The 19,011-nt window shown below is 42.8% G+C and overlaps 1 long non-coding RNA gene across 1 annotated transcript; it reads left to right on the forward strand.

Moving 5' to 3' along the window:
* The first annotated feature begins 1,045 nt into the window (after window positions 1-1,045).
* On the forward strand, window positions 1,046-8,524 carry LOC148119536 (uncharacterized). Its single transcript, XR_015735089.1, has 3 exons — window positions 1,046-1,337; window positions 6,781-6,883; window positions 7,632-8,524. It is a non-coding gene; the product is annotated as an uncharacterized LOC148119536 (long non-coding RNA).
* Window positions 8,525-19,011: the final 10,487 nt, after the last annotated feature.

The raw sequence follows: 19,011 nt of genomic DNA on the forward strand, positions 1-19,011 counted from the left end.
CCTCTGACTCCACCTTTCTTCTTCTTCTTAGCATTCTCTCTGTCCCTCAAATCCTGTCTAGCTATTAGCCAATCAGCTTTTTATTAATAATGAAAGCAATACATATTTACAGTACACAGCAATTGTTTCACAGCAGTACTCACAGGTCTATTCTTATATAATTGGCATATTTCCCAGATGCCATTTATTGGCACAAATAAATCAATTAGTCTCTTCTGGTGTGCAGATGAAGTTATTTACTTGGGTAACAGATGACAGTCCTTCTTTCTCAATGCTTATACTCAAAATAGATTAACTCAAATCAAAATTGTTGTTTCACAAAATTGTATCATTCTAGGTGAGACAAGACCTTAAAACAGATATTCCATTCAGGAAATAGTAACACAGAGCCAGCTAGCTTGCTCTTCTTACTAACAAAGTGCTCACTGGTGAGAAACTAAGAGCTAGAAGATTTCTCCTTAAGATCTGGAAGAAGACAAAAATATTTCTCCTCATCACTCCTTATCAACATGGTCATGGAAGTCTTAGCTAAAACAATATGAGAAGAAAAGGCTACAAAGAGTACAAAATTAAAACCAAAACTATACTTACCTGTTTATGGTATGGTAGCCCATATGGAAAATCTGCAGGAACTGATAAAGAAAAACCCTCCTGTAATTAGTTATTATGACTGTCATTATCTTGATTTCTTTTCTATTTCTAATAATAGAAATAATAATTTCTATTATTCATTATCTTGATAAAAATACACAAAAAGAGAAAGGGTTTGTTTTAGTCGATACTCCTTGGTTGTCTCCAAGGAAGTTAAGGTAGGAGGAACTTAAAAGAGCTAACCACATCATTAGCACAGTGAAGAACAGGGAGAAGTGAGTGCATGTATGCCAATGCCCAACTCACGTATAGAGTACAGGACCAAAGACCAGGGAATGGTGTAGAGAGCTGTGTGGAGCCGTGCCTTTAAGATGACGCTGGCTGCCACCCTCCGCGAGCCGAAAGTGAGCGCTCTCTGTGACAAAGAACTCCTTTTATGGTTATGGCCCATAACTCGCTATGATCGTGTGTCGCTTGCATATGCTTGAGCCTGTGGGCGATGTCCACGTGGCACTCCAGGATAGGCAACCATAGCCTATATAAGGGCTGGGAGAGGTCTGCCCGGGGAGAGAAACGAGAAAGAAGCGAGAGAGAAGCCATTGTTCAAGGTCCTGAATAAACTGCCTGTAAGAAGAGCTCCGGTGTCACATCGTGGCAAGTGGTGGCCCATACAGGGATTTCGTCCACTTTCTCTCCGCGGAGCCCAGAACTTGCAGCAGTCGGGGGTGCACCAATAAAGTCCTCGGGTAAGTTTGGGGATCTGCGATAAAAGCAGGATTAGTGACCGCGTCCAGAGTGGGGATTAGTGACCGCGTCCAGAGCGGGGGAATCAGTGACCGCGTCAAGAGTGGGGTTAGAGTTTCACGAAGCAGATAGTCTAGGTAGGAAATCAAAAGCAAAAGCAGCGCCACAGGCTGTAAGAGCGCTGCCGAGAGTTGTCAAGCCGACAAGTGGCTTCGCGAGCTGTCAAATCGAAACCGAAAGAAGCGGTATCACAAACTCTCAGACCGAAGCGATTTAGCAAGCTGTCAGACCGAAGCAGTTTCGCGAGCTGTCAGAATTGCCAGGCACTATTGATACAGTGCTCTGGTTCATCATTTTTACTTGTGTGTGTAGGGAGTGTATTGAGAATTCTCAGTGAACATGGGGAATTCTCCTTCACACCCAATTTTTCTGACTCTTAATGAGCTACTTGGATCTAAGAGTCTGAAAACAAGAAAAGGCACGTTGGACAGATTTTTAAATGAATGCGATACAGTGGCTCCCTGGTTTGCAGTCTCAGGCAATCTTAATGTAGCGTCTTGGGAAAAGCTGGGACATGATCTTGATTTTGCTGCGGAACAGGGTACACTAAAAAAAGGGGGTTAGGCCGATTTGGAGACTAGTATGAGGGTGCCTGGAAGATCAAAGGTGTAGTAAAGCTATGGCGCACAGTCAGGCTGCTTTAGAAATATTACAGGAAGAGAGATCTGAGTGAGCGGCGTCAGAAAAAGCCAAGTCAGATACGGGGTCAGACAAGAAGGAAAAGGGAAAGGCAAGAAAGAAAGGCAAGAAAGGACAGACAAGACTATACCCTAGTCTGTCAGAGTTAGAGGATTCAGATACCAGCATCTTGATGGAGTCAGAGGAAGATGAGGAAGAAGAAGAGGTGAATATGACTCCCCTAGAATCTCTTCGACAGTCTGTGTATCAGATGAAGATCAGGAAAAAGGCCAGGAAGAAACAAAATTCAGGACAAAATAAAGAAGGAGGGCGAAGCTTAACCCCTTCGGCTCCACCTCTGTATCTGGAAGTGGTTGGCGCTGAAGGAGGAATGACTTTCAACCCGGAAGTGTGGAGGGAAGTAAGGACAGGGATGTTGACAGCTTTTCCAGTATTTCAAGACCAGCAAGGTAATAGATATCATGAGCCATTAGATTTCAAAACTGTTAAGGCCTTAGCAGAGTCCGTTCAGACTTACCGCATTTCCACTGCCTTTACAATGGCTCAAGTGGAAGCCTTACACAGATATGCGATGACTCCAGCAGATTGGACGAACCTTGCAAGGGCTTGTCTTCCCCTGGTCAATATCTAGATTGGAAAGCATTTTTCATTGAATTTGCCAATATTCAGGCAGCAAGGAATTTAGCTGCTGGGGATGCTCAAGCAGCTTGGGATGCAGATATGCTATTGGGCCAGGGCAGATTTACTGCTCAACAAAATGGATATCCCCCCCAGGTGTACGATCAAATTAATACTCTTGCCACTCGCGCATGAAAATCTCTGCCCAATAAAGGGGAAGTTATTGGCAATTTAACTAAGATCACACAGGGACCCGTAGAGCCTTTCTCTGATTTTATAGCCAGAATGGTGGAGGCAGCAGGTAGAATATTTGGGGATCCTGATACTGCTATGCCCTTTGTTAAGCAATTAGTGTATGAGCAGTGCAATAAGGAATGTAGGGCTGCAATTAACCCGCATAGGAGCAGAGGGCTAGAGTATTGGATGAAAGCATGCAGAGAGGTTGGAGGTCCTTTGACGAATGCGGGCTTAGCAGCTACTATCTTGAGATTAGGAAAAGGCAGAGAGAATTCAGGAGCCTGCTTTGCTTGTGGCCAAACAGGCCATCTAAAGTGTAACTGCCCCCAAAGATTTAACCCTCGACAGGGCACCCAAGGACCACAAACAGGCCGGCAGCTACAACCAGGAACGTGTCCTCGATGTAAAAAGGGAAAACTCTGGGCAAATGAGTGTAGATCAGTGAAGGACATTAATGGACAGTCCCTCAGTCCCATGTCAAAAAACGGGCAATGGGGCCCTCGCCTTCAGGGCCCACAAATATATGGGGCAATGGAGGAGCAGGAACAGGAAGTGAGCCACGAGCAATGGCCAATACTCAGGGACCCCAAGAACCGAGGAGAGCCACTGCAGGTTCAGCGGGGTTAGACCTCCGTGCCACCACCAGACTCATATTAGCACCCCAAATGGGAGTCCAGGTAGTGGATTCTGATTTTGCAGGTCCTCTACAGCCAGGTACAGTGGGACTGTTAATTGGAAGATCATCCATGACTCTGAGAGGCCTAAAAGTTTATCCTGGCATAATTGACCCTGATTACACAGGCATTGTAAAGATCATGGTGGAATCGCCGAAAGGCATTACAGCAATTTCCCCAGGTGATAGAATAGCTCAGCTAGTGATACTACCCAGTCTACATGAACAACATCCCGCTAAAAAGAAAGACAGAGAAGAGAAAGGATTTGGTTCTTCAGGAACTGACTTGACATTTCTATCCTTAGATTTGGACCAAAGACCTACCTTACACTTGACAGTTAATGACACAAAAATTACAGGCCTATTGGACACAGGAGCAGATAAGAGCATTATAGCCAGCAAAGATTGGCCAAAAGGATGGCCTATTCAGAATTCGTCTCACACCTTGCAGGGATTAGGATATGCTAATGCCCCTGACATCAGTACTAACCTATTAAACTGGCAAGATTCAGAAGGGCATTCAGGAATCATCCAACCTTATGTTCTTGAGCTCCCCGTATCTCTATGGGGGAGGGGACTTAATGAGGGAAATGGGCTATAAATTGAGTAATGAATATTCAGAGAAGGCGCAATCCTTTATGAAAGATATGGGATGTCATCCAGATTTTGGACTGGGAAAATTTCTACAAGGTCGCAAGGATCCTATCACACCACAACCTAGAAAGCCCAGACAGGGGCTGGGTTTTTCCTAGGGGTCACTGAGGAAGGTGTCCCCATTTCCTGGAAATCGGACATGCCAATGTGAGTTCCTCAGTGGTCACTTTCTTCCGAAAAACTGCATGCAGCCCATCAGTTAGTTCAAGAACAACTAGACAATGGACATATAATACCTTCCCTTTCCCCATGGAATACACCCATTTTTTGTTTTCAAGAAAAAAATCTGGAAAATGGAGATTGCTACATGATCTTAGAGCCATTAATGAGCGGATGAATATGATGGGACCAGTTCAACATGGTCTCCCTTTATTATCTGCTCTTCCTACTAACTGGCCAATAATTGTAGTGGATATTAAGGATTGATTTTTTTCTATACCCTTATGTGGCAAAGACAGTGAACACCTTGCTTTTACTTTACCATCTGTGAACCATGAAGAGTCTGACAAAAGATATCAGTGGGTTGTCCTGCCTCAAGGAATGGCCAATAGTCCCACAATGTGCCAGCTATTGGTAGCTGCTGCATTAAGACCTCTGAGGACTCGTTTCCCAAGTTTGAAATGCCTCCATTACATGGACGATATTCTTTTATGTGCCAAGGAAGAGTCCATGTTACAAGAAGCCTACTGTGTCTTTGTACACCTGTTGCAGGCAAAAGGGCTACATATAGCCCCAGAAAAGGTACAACAAGATAAGATGATTAATTATTTGGGATCTAAAGTGACACATGATCAAATTGTTCTGCAAAAGGTGGAAATTAGAAAGGACCATTTACATACTTTGAATGATTTTCAAAAATTATTAGGAGATATAAACTGGATAAGAGGCAGCTTAGGTATGACTAATGATGAATTAAGACCTCTATATGAGATCCTGTCGGGGGATGAAGCCCTGGACTCCCCCAGGTACTTGACTGACCTGCACTTGCTTTGGTAGAAGAAAGACTATCCAAGGCATTCTTTAAAAGAGTAAAATCTGTGGAGAATATCGCACTGTGTATTCTACCTACAAATTTACAACCTACAGGTATATTATGGCAAGAGGGACCACTGCTGTGGATCCATCCTAAAATTTCCCCTGCTAAATCTATAGAATATTATCCCACTGCTGTGGCTATACTTGCTCAGCAGGGTGTCCTAACCTGTTTACAACATTTTGGATGCCCACCTAAGATGTTGCTAGTCCCATATGATAATACTCAAATAAAAGTGTTATGTGCCACTGTCGAAGATTGGGCCATCTTGCATTGCTCTTATTTCGGATACATTGATTGTCATTTTCCTAAGCATCCTCTCCTGTCATTCTTTAAAGAACACCCCGTAATTTTCCCTAAAATAATTGCTACACAGCCTATAACAGGGGCCAGTGTTATATTTACAGATGGATCCAAAAACGGTTGTGGAGTCTACATGGTGGATTCTGCAGAGCCTGTTACACACCAATTTTCCCCAGGAACCCCCCAACATGTGGAATTAGCTATAGTAGTAGAGGTCTTTAAGGCCTGTTCCTTTGCATTTAATTTGATTTCTGATTCGGCTTATGTAGTTAATGCTTTAAAACATCTTGAATGTGCTGGACCTTTAAAAGCATCAAGTTCAGTATATGCATTATTTGTCCAACTACAGTGCCTTTTCTGGCAGAGAAAACATCCCTTTTTTGTGCAACATATTCGAGCACATACAGGTTTGCCAGGCCCTCTAGCTGCTGGCAATGACAAGGTTGATCAGTGTACCAGACAAGAATGGATGTTTCTTGCCTCTGCCCTGCAGAGGGCTCATGACTTTCATAAAGAGTTTCATGTTAACGCCAAAACACTACAACAAAAATTTGCCATTTCCCGTGCTGATGCATGCAAGGTGGTTGTGGATTGTCCACAATGTGTCATACATCATCACCCTCAAACTTTGGGGGTCAATCCGCATGGATTGCTCTCCCTTAAACTGTGGCAAATGGATGTTACTCATATTTCAGAATTTGGCAAACTGAAGTATGTGCATGTTTCTGTGGATACTTATTCTGGTATCATGCATGCCACTCCCATGACAGAGGAAAAGGCGAACAATGTGATTGCCCACTGTTTAGAAGCATGGGCAGCATGGGGCAAGCCCCAACAGCTAAAAACAGATAATGGCCCTGCCTATACTGGTAAACAGTTTACATCGTTTTGCCAACGTATGGGTGTTCACCTTGTACATGGACTGCCTTATAATCCACAAGGCCAAGGCATTGTGGAGCATGCCCATCGCTCCTTAAAAGAAATGCTTCAAAAACAGAAAGGGGGAATTGGCTTAGAACAATCCCCTAAGAATAGACTTTCTTTGGCCTTATTTACCTTGAATTTTTTAAATTTGGATAATTCCAACCAATCTTCAGCAGACAGACATGCTTGTCCAAATAGCCAACCTAAAGGTCTAGTGAAGTGGAAGGACATTCTGACAGGGGTCTTGTATAGCCCTAATCCCGTGCTGGCATGGACACGAGGTTCTGTTTGTGTTTTTCCACAGGATCATTTGGACCTTATTTGGGTACCGGAGTGCTTGGTGAGAAAAGTACAGGTGCAGAGGAACGACAAGCAAGATGAAGCCTCAGACTGTGATCGTACTGATGGTGACGGTCCTGATGTCCCCATTGTTGATCCAGGCCAATGAACAAATCTTGTGGGCCATAGCAAAAGCATGGCAAATTCCTATACCTGTTCATTCTATGTCAAAAGTTTTAAAATACTTGGCCCTGGTTTCAATGGATTCTTTCTAATGAAAGAGGGGCCTTTTCATCCCTAGAGCCTTTTGCTGCCCTTCGTAATTTGACTGTTCGGCTACTTAACATCTCTGCCAGCAGAGATACGAAGGGTGTTCCTTCAAATGTTACTGTATGACTAATATTACCAATGCCACAGAGGATGTGATCTATTGTAATTCCTCTAAGGCAACTTGCCTTGCAAGTCAATGCTGGAATGGTACTTATGACACAGCTGTGGTGATGAGAGTTCCCACATATGTTCCCATCCCGGTCAGAGTTGATACCAGTACCTTCCCAATCGCTCATTTGCTCAGAACAAAACAAGACTTTGGGATAACAGCAGCCCTAGTCTCCGCAATTGCTGTATCTGCTGCAGCTGCCATGACAGCTGCTGTTGCCATGGCTGCAACAACTCAGATTGCAGAGACAGTTAATGAAATTGTGGAAAGAACAGCCTCCACAATGACCACTTTGAAATCCATCAATGGTCATTTTAAAGATGGCATTTTGACAGTAAACCAAAGAGTAGACCTCTTGCAAGAGCAAGTAGATAATTTAATAACCTTAACCAGTGTAGGATGTATTCATTCCCTCTCCTCTTTATGTATTACTTCAGATTGGCTGAGAATTTTACAAAGAACGGTATCCTGAGCCGACAGCTGAGTGCATACCTCCAGGGAAAATGGAGCAAGGGGTTTGAGAACCTGACGGACACCTTGACCAACCAGATTATTTCCCTGAATGTCACATGGCTGGAGTTACCTACTGCTGATGCTTTTCTTAACATGCTGAAATGAACTTTTAGTTACTTTAAGGAGTGGGCGGGAATAGGAGCCCTGACAGGCCTAATGGTGCTTGCCTCCTTGGTGTGTTTGTGGTACATATATCGCATACGGACCTCACAGTGTCACAACGCAGCTATGATCATCCAGGCTTTTATGGCCATTGAAGCAGGACAGTCTCCCCAAATATGGCTAGCTACGTTAAAAGATTGTTGACACAGGTTGCAAGGCTTGTGCACTGCACTTGAGAGCTCGTAATGTTGGTCTCAAGAAGAGCAAGTCTGATTGCATGTGGGTTGGTGCCTGATCTCCCACCTCTGCACAAAAGGCACCAGGCGGATCTGGCGTTTCTCTGGGTGGACAGCACCTGGCTAGACATCAGTATATTGTTCCTAATTTTTTGACAGAGATCAGACCCCTACTCTTACCTATTGCTTGTGTGAAAACAAAAAAGGGGGAACTGTAGAGAGCTGCGTGGAGACGCACCTTTAAGATGGCGCTGGCTGCCGCCCTCCGCGAGCCCGAAAGCGAGCGCTCTCTGTGACAAAAAACTCCTTTTATGGTGATGGCCTGTGACCTGCTATGATCGTGTGTCGTTTGCGTATGCTTGAGCCTATGGGCAATGTCCACGTGGTACTCCAGGATAGGCGGCCATAGCCTATATAAGGGCTGGGAGAGGTCTGCCCGGGGAGAGAAATGACAGAGAAGCCATTGTTCAAGGTCCTGAATAAACTGCCTGCAAGAAGAGCTCTGGTGTCGTGTCGTCCTTGCTGGTTTGAGGCGGTCGTGACAGAATGGTGCCACCCATAGTGGATTGAGTCAACCCACATTAATTAACATTATATGAAGACAATCCCCCACAGCCATGTCCACAGGCCAGCCTGATCTAGACAATCCTTCAGTGACAAGATCATCCCAGGTGACTCTAAATTATATAATCAAGTTGATGATTAAGACTATTGCGAAAAGAAGTAAGAGCAACAAAAAATCTAAAATACTGATAACACCAAACATGGGTGAGGATGTGGAACAATGGAAACTCATTTACTGCTTGTAGAGACACACAGTGGTGTAGTCACTTTGGAAGACAGTTTGGCAATCCCTTATAAAGTAAACATACATTAAATGTGACCCAGATGTCAAGACCTTTGGTATTTACCCAAATTATTTGAAATGTTACTTCCACATAAAGGTTTGCACATGACTCCTTATAGCCATTTTATTTATAGCTGTCCCAAATTGGAAGTAGCTACCATGATCTTCAGCAGGTGAATGTATGAATAAACCATGGCACAGCTTGACCTGGAAATGTTATTTAGCATTCAGAAGACGTGAGCAACCAATCCATGAAGACACATTGAGAAACATCAACAACATGTTCCTAAGGAAGAGATTAGACTGAAAAGACTGCATACTGCAACCGTGAGACATTCTGGACATACAGACCTGTGGAGGCAGTAAAATGATCAGTGCCCGCCAAGACTTAGAGAGGAGGAAAGGGTGCCTCGACAGAATAGGGACATTAGCGAAGAGCCTGCAGGGACTATCAGCTTTCAGTATGCCTCATCTACACTGACTCAAGGAAGCTATTCTGAACAATGGTGTGAACATATTGGATGCCCTTCTCTACACCCACAGCAAGTGTAACTCCCAGAAGTGAGCTATAACGCTGATTGGCTGATTCTAATAAGTGCACAATGTCAACAGTGTGGGAGCTCATGCGTGTGGAGAAGTACTGAGGATGTGCCAAAGTTGATTGGCTTATTCTAATAAGTGTAGGGTGTCGACAGTGTGGGAGCTTATGTGTGTGGTTCTGAGGGCATCTGAGAACTTTGCACTCTTCCTCACTTTTGTTGTGAATCTAAAACTGCCGCTCAACAAAGGGTGAATCACACATGCGTCGTCTTCCCTGATGCTGCTTAGCTTGCAAACGGTCCATTATTCTGCCGTCGGTAGGCCCTTCATCTGTGATGCTCCCAGTGTTAACTTCCCACTTCTCCTGAGCACTGATGGTTCACGTTTTGTCATCTCTGTGGTCTAACCTCTTCTCTGAGCCCCTGTCTCTGTCATCAGGCTAAGGACATCACCACAGCTTCCTAGCGTTTCTAGTCCAGTGATTCTTCATCTGTCTTTCATTTATCTTTTTTTTTCCTTCAGTGCTTCTGGAAAGAGTCCCTGCTGAGCTCTTCTCAATTTTTATTCATTGTACAATATAGACAGGTCATAGTCCGTGGTCTAGCTCTCAGCAATAGGATAAAGTGGAAAAAAAACCTACCATGTGCTTCAAGAAATCTCCCTTGGGGGCTGGAGAGATGGCCAAGTAGTTAAGAGAACTTGTTACTCTGCAGTGGACTCAGATTCAGTTCCCAGTCAGTACCCATATGGTAACTCACAACCATCTTTAACTCCAGTTCCAGGAGATCCATCATCCTCTTCTGGTCTCTGTGGGCACTGCACAAACATGGTATGCACAGCTGCATGCAAGGAAAACACTCATAACGATAAAAATAAAAAATGAAAGTAATAAACAAAAATAGTTTTTTAAAACTTCAAAAATAAATTTATCAGGGCCTCAAAGAGTGGCACCTCCCCCACAATAATTCAGTTAAGAATGTCTATGTGTTTCTATTCATCACAGCTGAGTATCTTATGATTTACATGGTCATTAGATCATATCTGTCTTTACTCTTACTCCAGAAATAAATGTATACCTTTCTTTCTAAACTTCTTTTCAATTTTTGTAGCAGCCAGCAGAGAATTTTTTAAGCACCTGGAATGTAAGAGTTCTGAGATGTGTCTCCCATAGCCCTGTGAAGAAGGTGCTGAAGTGCGTTTACTTTCTTTCTCAATTATGTTCCAGGTGCTTAAAAAATTCTCCGCTGGCTGCTTATGTGAGGCGTTTCTCCAAGAATAAATTTCTGTGGTCAATAGGCTTTCCTGAGAAAGCAACTGTAAATTTTGTAGCTGACGACTATTTAGAAAAGACATAAGTGAACTTGGGGGCGCCGGAAAGCTGGTGGAATGTCAGGTGTTAGATTTAAAAGCCTATACTTACAGCCTGGCTAAGATTATATGCATGGAGCATGAAACGCATTGGGATAATTGTCAGGAACTGCGTTAAGACGAGCCCTGTAATTTACGCTAGAGAGATTTCTCTTTATCCTGAGGAACAAGCTGCCGAAGGGCTGCAAGACTGGGAAGAAAATAATGAGCTAGGCAGTGTCAAAGATGGCCGACCGCCACCGTGAAGAAGGGGATATGAACAGGTAAGGGAGAGCAACAGAATGCCACCAATATGTCTGAGGGCGGAAACGAAGTAGCTTAGATCACGGTGGTGCTGAAGGGGTGGATGAAAAGGTGCAATCATGTTTTAGATACAGTAAGAGGTCAACCAACCAGAGGCCAGAAGACTGGTGGCCGGGCTGTGGGTGACACAGGAAAAGGAGATGGTGAGGAAGACGGTTTTTCTTTTGATTTAACCACCTGCGTGAATAGTGGGGTCATTTACTAAGATGGGAATTTTCAGAGAATAACAGATTGAAGGTCAGAGTGGTGGAAGACCAGAAGTTCACATATATATTTAGATAGTATTTGTCTCTGGGATGCTCTGCAAAAGCATCTTATAATAGGACACTGCTCTTGCCTAGAAGAGCAATGTCAGAGATGAAGACCAACAATTCACTGACTAATAGGTGGCTCTGGAAAATATGTGTTTCCAGGACGCTTGCATATTGCTCAGAATGGGGACACACCTGTAAAGGACACATCTGGAGAAAAAAAATGCTAACATTCATGGAAATAAATGGGTTTAAAGAGGAATCCATATCAGAATCTGTAGAGGCACAATTTAAAGAGAATTGACATTCAGACACTTGGAATCTTTCTGTCTTTACAACTTTTAAGTCTTCCAGTTACATTGTAGGGCCTTTGATGCTGTTGCTAGCCATTTTCCATGTGTTTATATCTACGTAGTTAATGTGTTGTTAACAGCTACTGAGGGGAGGAAGCAATTAATAGTCCCAGCCTGCTGTGACTTTTATGAAGCACAACGAAGACCAACGTGGCAAAGCAAAGGTACAGTAAGTGATCCTCACATGCTGGTGGCGACCAATATTTGCCTAATTGGACTTAAGCCTTACTCAACTGGAAGGAATTCTTGCTGGGTGCCAGAAACCTACCCAACTACCCAGGGCTAATGAGTTCATGGACCTTAGAGTCTACTTAGAGCTACTACTGCCACTTTGCTAGGCCAGCATAATTCCTGACTACATTCTAAATGTTATTCTTATAGCACAGATAAGGGGTGTAACTACCACCTTCCCTTTGGGGAAAAAAAAAAAGGAGACCGTTACAGAAAACCACAACAGGACACAAAGCAGAATTCAATGGCTAGTGGGGAGCCCAGCCTAGATGGATATTTCTGCAGCACAGCTCCTGAACAGCTAGCTCTGGGGACATCACAGAAGAGTGGGTAGAAAGATTACCAGATCCAGAATCCCAGGAAGTCTGCTGTGCGGGTCCCTCTCTTAGAAAGAGCAGCACAAAGCAGATAAGAATTATGGCAAACGCAATAGATGTGTTAATGTCGGTGGAGGGAAAGCTCAGTGGTCCCAGCCCTAGACAAAGAACTACAGGCCGCAATGACTGCAGGGAGAAGGAGAGTTGGATTCTTCCAGGATGAGGCCCATATTGACTGTCTAAGGCAGAGTGGTTAACACTGAAACCATAGTTACACAAAAAACAAAAACAGATTCACCAGGGTGTGTTTATGTATTTCCGCACTTGTAACAATAATAATAAAAGAAAAATAAGCTATCCATTTGAGATCGGGGGGTGACATGGGAAAGGTTGGAGGGAGTGACGTGGGAGGAACTGGAGGGAGAAAAGGAAGAGTAAGAAGCAATATAATTATATTTTAATTAAAATGTATTCAATTTGTAAAGGAAAAACTTGAGTGGAATGTTTTCTTATATTTTTTTAATTGGTTATTACTATTAGAACACTAATTTTTGTATGCTCATTTATAATTAATGACCATTCTAAACATTCTATGAAATAAAGAAAAGAAGATAGAAAGAGCGAGGTGGTGAACTGGCTCAGTGGTTAAGAGCACCCACAAAACCAGAGTTCAGTTCTCAGCACCCACATTGGGTGGTTCACAACCACTGAAACTTCAGGGAATCCAACATCGCCTTTTGGCCTCTTCTGGTAGTGCACTTATGTGCACTCCCCACACATATTTTTGTAAAAATAAAAATCTTTTAAAAATAAAAATAAACAGACTGTGTAATTTGCCATCTTAGAACATTAGTTAGGTTTTTGGGAGGCAGGGTTTGCAGTTGTGAAAAAAAGGCAGAGGGAGTTCTCCCGTTTTGACATTGCATTGTTTCCTTGGGGGAGGTCTGAAGTTTTGCATATATATTCTTAGTTAGGTTTTTTGGGGGCAGGGTTTGCAGTTGTTGTAGTACAGTCTTACCTTGGCAAAGTTAAAACAGAAATTAGTTGAAAGGAAATTTCAAGTTCTATAAAGTTAATTAGACTATTAAGAAATTAGGTTTGGGAATCAACAGGCTAAGAAGTAAGAATAACGAAAACAATCTTGGTTCAGCTAAGATGAATAAATTCTCATAATTTTTGGTCAAGATTTATATTCCATTAAGATATGTCTTAGATCACATCCCAGTGCCTGGACTTCAGGCGATCAGAGCATAGCACATGCATAGGAGTCTGTACTCAAAAGAAATGGTAGCTATGTAAATAATAATTAGGGGATAATTAAAAAAAAACAAAGAAAACACTGGTCAGTAATGACATGAAATGTCTGCTATTCAGGATTTTCACAGGGAGAATCACAAGATCAGCAAAGGACAGCAATTCCTCTTCTGTCCATATGTCTCCCATTCTTTGGTTTCTTTATCCACACAGAAGCATGTGGGCAAAGTAATTGAACAGATATTAGTTTGGGGGGAATAATGGTCACTCTGGAGTCCAACACAGCCTCACCACGTTGTTTTAGAGCCCTGGGTTGGAGCAGAAGTGCTGTGGTAGTGCTCAATACTCTAAGCTGCAAAAGTTTTCCGATCACCTCTATGAGGCCAGAAGAGAGCTTCGGGTCCCCTGGAGCTGCCCCTGGTGGGTGCTGGGAGAGGACTTTGGTCCTCTGGAAGGGTAGGCTGTGCTCTTAAGCACTGAGCTAGCTTTCCAGGCGCATCAGATTCTCATATCATCATAATAGCTTCCCTCGGGTGAGATTCAGGAAGCAAACCACCAGTTCAGTACATGTGCTCAATTCTCTCTACTTCCGGCTGTCCTTCAGGATTGCCAGTTCTGCACAAGCCTGTTCTCTTCGCCTGTACTAGTTAGGAAGCAATTCTTTGATTTTTTTTTTTTGCAAAATTGGAATATATTTCTCACTTTTAATTTTAATTTCTTTTGCTCATTGACAACACTGGTGATGGTTTTTTATAAGTTGCTTTTCCTTTCCATCGCCTTTGTCTATTTTTATAAGTTGGTTATGTTTTTTTAAAATTTGCAGCAATTTATCTATCAACTTCTTAATTCTTTCTTAGATATTGAGAATGATTGAATACATCTTTAATCAATCAAAGTTTTGCTTATTTGTTTGACTTCACATTTCTTTAAACATCAGCATTCCTAAGACTCCTGCTTACCCCTCAGCTCATTTTTAAGTTCCTGTTACATGGGTAATGTATCCTACGAACAGAAGAATTTTTTTTTTGCTTTCTTTTACTCTTCATTTCACAAGGCTTTGTATATTAGGGTTATTTAATTGACTCTCTTTATTTATCCTTATTATGCATGTGTGCCTCCCTTTCTCTGTTCTAATTTGCCATCCTGAAATTATTTGTTCAATTACTTTGAAGTTTTGTGCATTTAAAAGATGGCTTTCAGAAACATGCTAACATCTGTCAATGCAAATCCATGTGTTTCCCTTTCTCAAATTCAGTAATTTGCTACCCATTCACCAATTTACTTCCTTCCCACCCCTTTCTCCAGCATTCTTCATTCATTAAAATAATTTGCCTATTTATCCCCCAATCCTTATTTTCCACAGTTTAATTTTGCTTTGAAGGGTTTTTGCTAACTTCTGCCAGTGAGTCCTAAGATAACATCCCTGCTGGTCAGTGACGTGGGCTTCGTTTCTGTTTGTTTGTTTGTTTAGAAATCTCAGATTTCATCTTCTCTTTCCTTTGCATCTTTAACAATTTAATTATTATTATTTTTGGCTTTCCTAAATGACTTCACCACCAACCCAAGAAAACAGACTCGTGACAGTTTAGGTGTGTGGCATGTGTTTCATCTTTCTTCTGCAATTTTGAACATAATATTTTCCTTAAGAAATGTTAAGGCACGGCTCTATCTCCTCCAACCTACATATTACAGACTGATAAAGCATGACAATCTGGACCGTTAGCGTATTTCAGCTTTATTCTGAAATTCAGAAATCACAACTGTGCATCGGTATCCATCTTCTCAGTGTAGTTCCATGGCTGGGTAGAGCTAGCATCCTCCCAGAGTTGAGTGCAAAATTCTGCATTTTTGTTAGACTGAGCCTGTTGATTGTGTCTTAAGATCCCTGCTGTCCTCTTGCCTTTCCTGGCAGTGACTGAAAAAGGCAGAGTGAGGTCTCCCATTTTGACAGTGCATTGTTTCCTTGGGGGAGGGTCTGAATTTTTGGATATATATTCTATTTCATTAGCAATAATCATGTTTAAAATATTCTTTCTAGTTAGTTCAATTTGATGTCACTCTCTTTCTTTTTGTAATTCTTTGAGATTTTACACAATGTGTCTTAATCTTATTCTCCTCTAGCCTCCAACTCTTCCCAGATCCATTATTCCCTTCCCTACCAGGCCAAATTTATGTCTTTGTGTTTTGTTTGTTTAAACCCACCAAGTCCAATTTATATTGTTCATATAGTTTTAGGTGTGTGCTCATCTACTAGAGCATGATCAAACACCTGCGAGGTGCACACTTTTAAAGCAAATGGACTTTTTTGCTCATAGCATCTCTTAATTGCCAATAATTCCACAGCTAGGAGTGGGATTTCATGCCTACCTCCCCATTCCTGGATGAGATTTTTGTCTGAGGCACGAACAGTCAAGGAGCAGAGAATATGTGGCTATCTGTGGTAGTTTGAATGAGAAGGGCCCCAATAGGCTTATGTGTTTGGATGCGTGGTCCCCAGTTAGTGAAACTGTTTGGGAGAATTAGGAGGCGTGGCCTTATTGGAGAAGGTATGACCTTGTTGAAGAAGGTGTGTCACTGAGGGTGAGCTTTGAGGTTTCAAAAGCCCATCAAAGGCCCAATCTCACTCTCTTTCTGTGTGCAACTTGCAGATCAATGACCTCTCAACTACTGCTCCGGCGCCATGCCTACCTAGCTGCCTCCCGCCTGCCTGCCTCCCACCTCCCTGCCTTGGCGATCATGGACTAGCCCTCTAAGACTGCAAGCAAGGCCGCAGTTAAATGCTGTGTTTTAAAAGTTGCCTTGGTCATAGCGTCTCGTTTAGGGTTTCTATTGCTGTGAAAAGACACCATGAGCACAGCAACTCCTGTCAAACAAACATTTAATTGGGGTGGCTCGCTTATAATTTTAGTTGTTCAGTCCATTATCAACATGGCGGGGAGCATGGTGACATGCAGGCAGACATGATGCTGGAGAAGTAGCCGAGAGTCCTCTATCTTGTGGGCAACAGGAAGTTGACTGTGACACCCATCAAGGCTTAAGCAAAAGAGACCTCAAAGCCTGTCTGCACCGTGACGCACTTCCTCCAACAAGACCACGCCCCCTCCAACGCGGCCATGACTCCTAATACTGCCCCTCCCTATGAGTTGATGGGAGCCAATTACATTCAAATTACCACACATGGTGATTCATCACAGAAACAGTAATGAAGACACTATACTTAAAAATACCTTTTAGCAGGGTGGTGGTGGCATTCACTATTAATCCCAGCACTCAGGAGGTAGAGGCAGGTGGATGTCTGTGAGTTTGAGACAAGCCTGGTTTACAGAGCAAGTTACAGGACAGCCAGGGCTACAGAGAGAAATCCTGTCTTAAAAAACCAAAAATAAAATAAAATACCTTTTAAATTAAAACACTTTAAAATTTGAAATTATTATAACTTATTTTCTTTGAACAATTTCTGCTGAGGGCGCGGTGAGTCCTTTGGATGCAAACCTCTGTGAGCTCAAACAAATTTTCTACTGTCATTTCTTAAATTACAGTGAAAATACACATTACACTTCCCCAAAGCCCCATGCCCCATTTCAGCCATGTAGAATGATTCAAGCCAGCCATCCCTGGATTTCACCACTAATCTGGAAGGTCTACAGCCCTCTTTTAAGCCACGGGGCAGTGCTCAGCCCCATTCTTCATGGTCAGGCGATTCTCATACAACTTTGTGTCTTTGCTTTGCCTTCTTACCCAGCTGTCAGCAGAGTAAGCCCCCTTGATTGCTCCAAAGCCCAAGAGATCGAATTTCCTCTCCCTTCTTTTTCAAGTTCTGTTGAAGCTGGAGGAGACAGTCAAAATCATATTCAGAGATGTCTTAGGGAATCATACTTACTTTTTTTCCCCCTGTGTGGCTTTCTGAATGTTTCACTTCAGACTTTTTGGAACTATCTCTTCTATCATTACTCTCTTCAATATCTTTTAAATTTGGTAATTATGATAGTTTTACAGTTTTGGAGCATTGGTAGACACAAATTTTTGGCCACACAATTTCAGCCACAAAATTTCATCTGTGAAAGTTTTTTTTTTTCCAGACAATGTGAGTTAAGTTTTGTCCTGCCTTGGCAAGTTTAAGGTTTAACCTGCCTTTGTCCAGAAAGTTAGATATATCCATCATACCCACCCCTGGTACCCATACATGGGCATGTGGGCATGTGGTTCATCAGGCTGTGGATATATTGGTCCTGGACAATCACCACCAAAGGTTTTGGATATAACCATCCATAGCCTCACAGGAATGGAAAAGTGTGGTTAGCATTCATCACAGACATGGATAAGGAAAGTCAAGGCCTTAGGTAGAGAAAGGCTGGTATTTTATGAGATGATCTGATGGGTCTCTCTGTAGAACTTACCATAGACACAGGCATGGCTGATTTTTCTCGACCTTCTACCTACGTGGAAAGTGACTGATCTCAGGCTAATCTATTATCTATTATAATATTAATATAGTTTCTGTTTATGTTGTCGAGGGCATGCTCCAAGAAGCTACTGAGTAAAAGTTGAAGGTCCAAAGACTTACGTTCAGGATTTGGTTGCCTTTGGAGACCCCTCAAGTCCATGGGGGAATAAAAAGAGTTAAGGGGGCGACAGTTGACACACACAACTTTCCGGTTGCAGAATTTACTGCCCTGATGAAATGATGAACTTAATGATGGGCAGAATGCGCAGGAAAATGTTTATGCTTCAGAAGCCAGCAAGATGCTAGTAGGCTTCTCCAAGGTTGCCACGTGCTGGCTAAGGTTCAAACTGTTTATTACCCAAGGAAGGCTTCTGCCCTCCTGGTCACCTGCCCTGGTAGTGGCAGAACCTGGGGTGGGGCTGTGGGTGAGGTAGAGAGGCTCATTCGTGGTTGCGGTTGAGGGGAAGAGGGACATCTAGTGGTAGTTCGCAATCAGGACGACACGTAGGAACACAACTTCGGTGCTCCAGATCTGAGACCCCCTGAAATTAAATATTAAGTTGTTTCCCAGGAATTTGGCCACCCCTCAGCCTCAAGTTTAGGAAGGAGGAGCCCACTTTGAAGTTACCTGAAAGCAGAGTTACAAAGGCGGTGACAAATAGCCGAGACAGAAGCACAGCAGGAAATGAGACTATAAATGAGTTTCTGGGCTCCCTACTTAAGTGTTTCTCTCTCTCTCTCTCTCTCTCTCTCTCTCTCTCTCTCTCTCTCTCTCTGTGTGTGTGTGTGTGTGTGTGCGAGCGTGCCTGCACGTGTATTGTTGTAGGGTAGAGTTTAATTTTGACTAGAGAAGAAGAAAAACTTAGCAAAAAAGCCTTATTAATCTATATAAATCACTGAACATGTCACCTCTCCTGAGAGATTTTTTTTTTCTAATTTGCTTTGGGAGAATGGGAGACAGAGATACATATGAAGTCAATCTCCATGGTAACTCGGGAGGAAGACAAGGATTTGAACCAGGTACTATTTGCCACTGTTGTTGCTAAGGACCAGTATTT

The sequence above is a fragment of the Myodes glareolus genome, chromosome 16 (genome assembly GCF_982192425.1).
Source record: "Myodes glareolus chromosome 16, mMyoGla1.1, whole genome shotgun sequence".
In the NCBI taxonomy this organism is placed as follows: Eukaryota; Metazoa; Chordata; class Mammalia; order Rodentia; family Cricetidae; genus Myodes; species Myodes glareolus.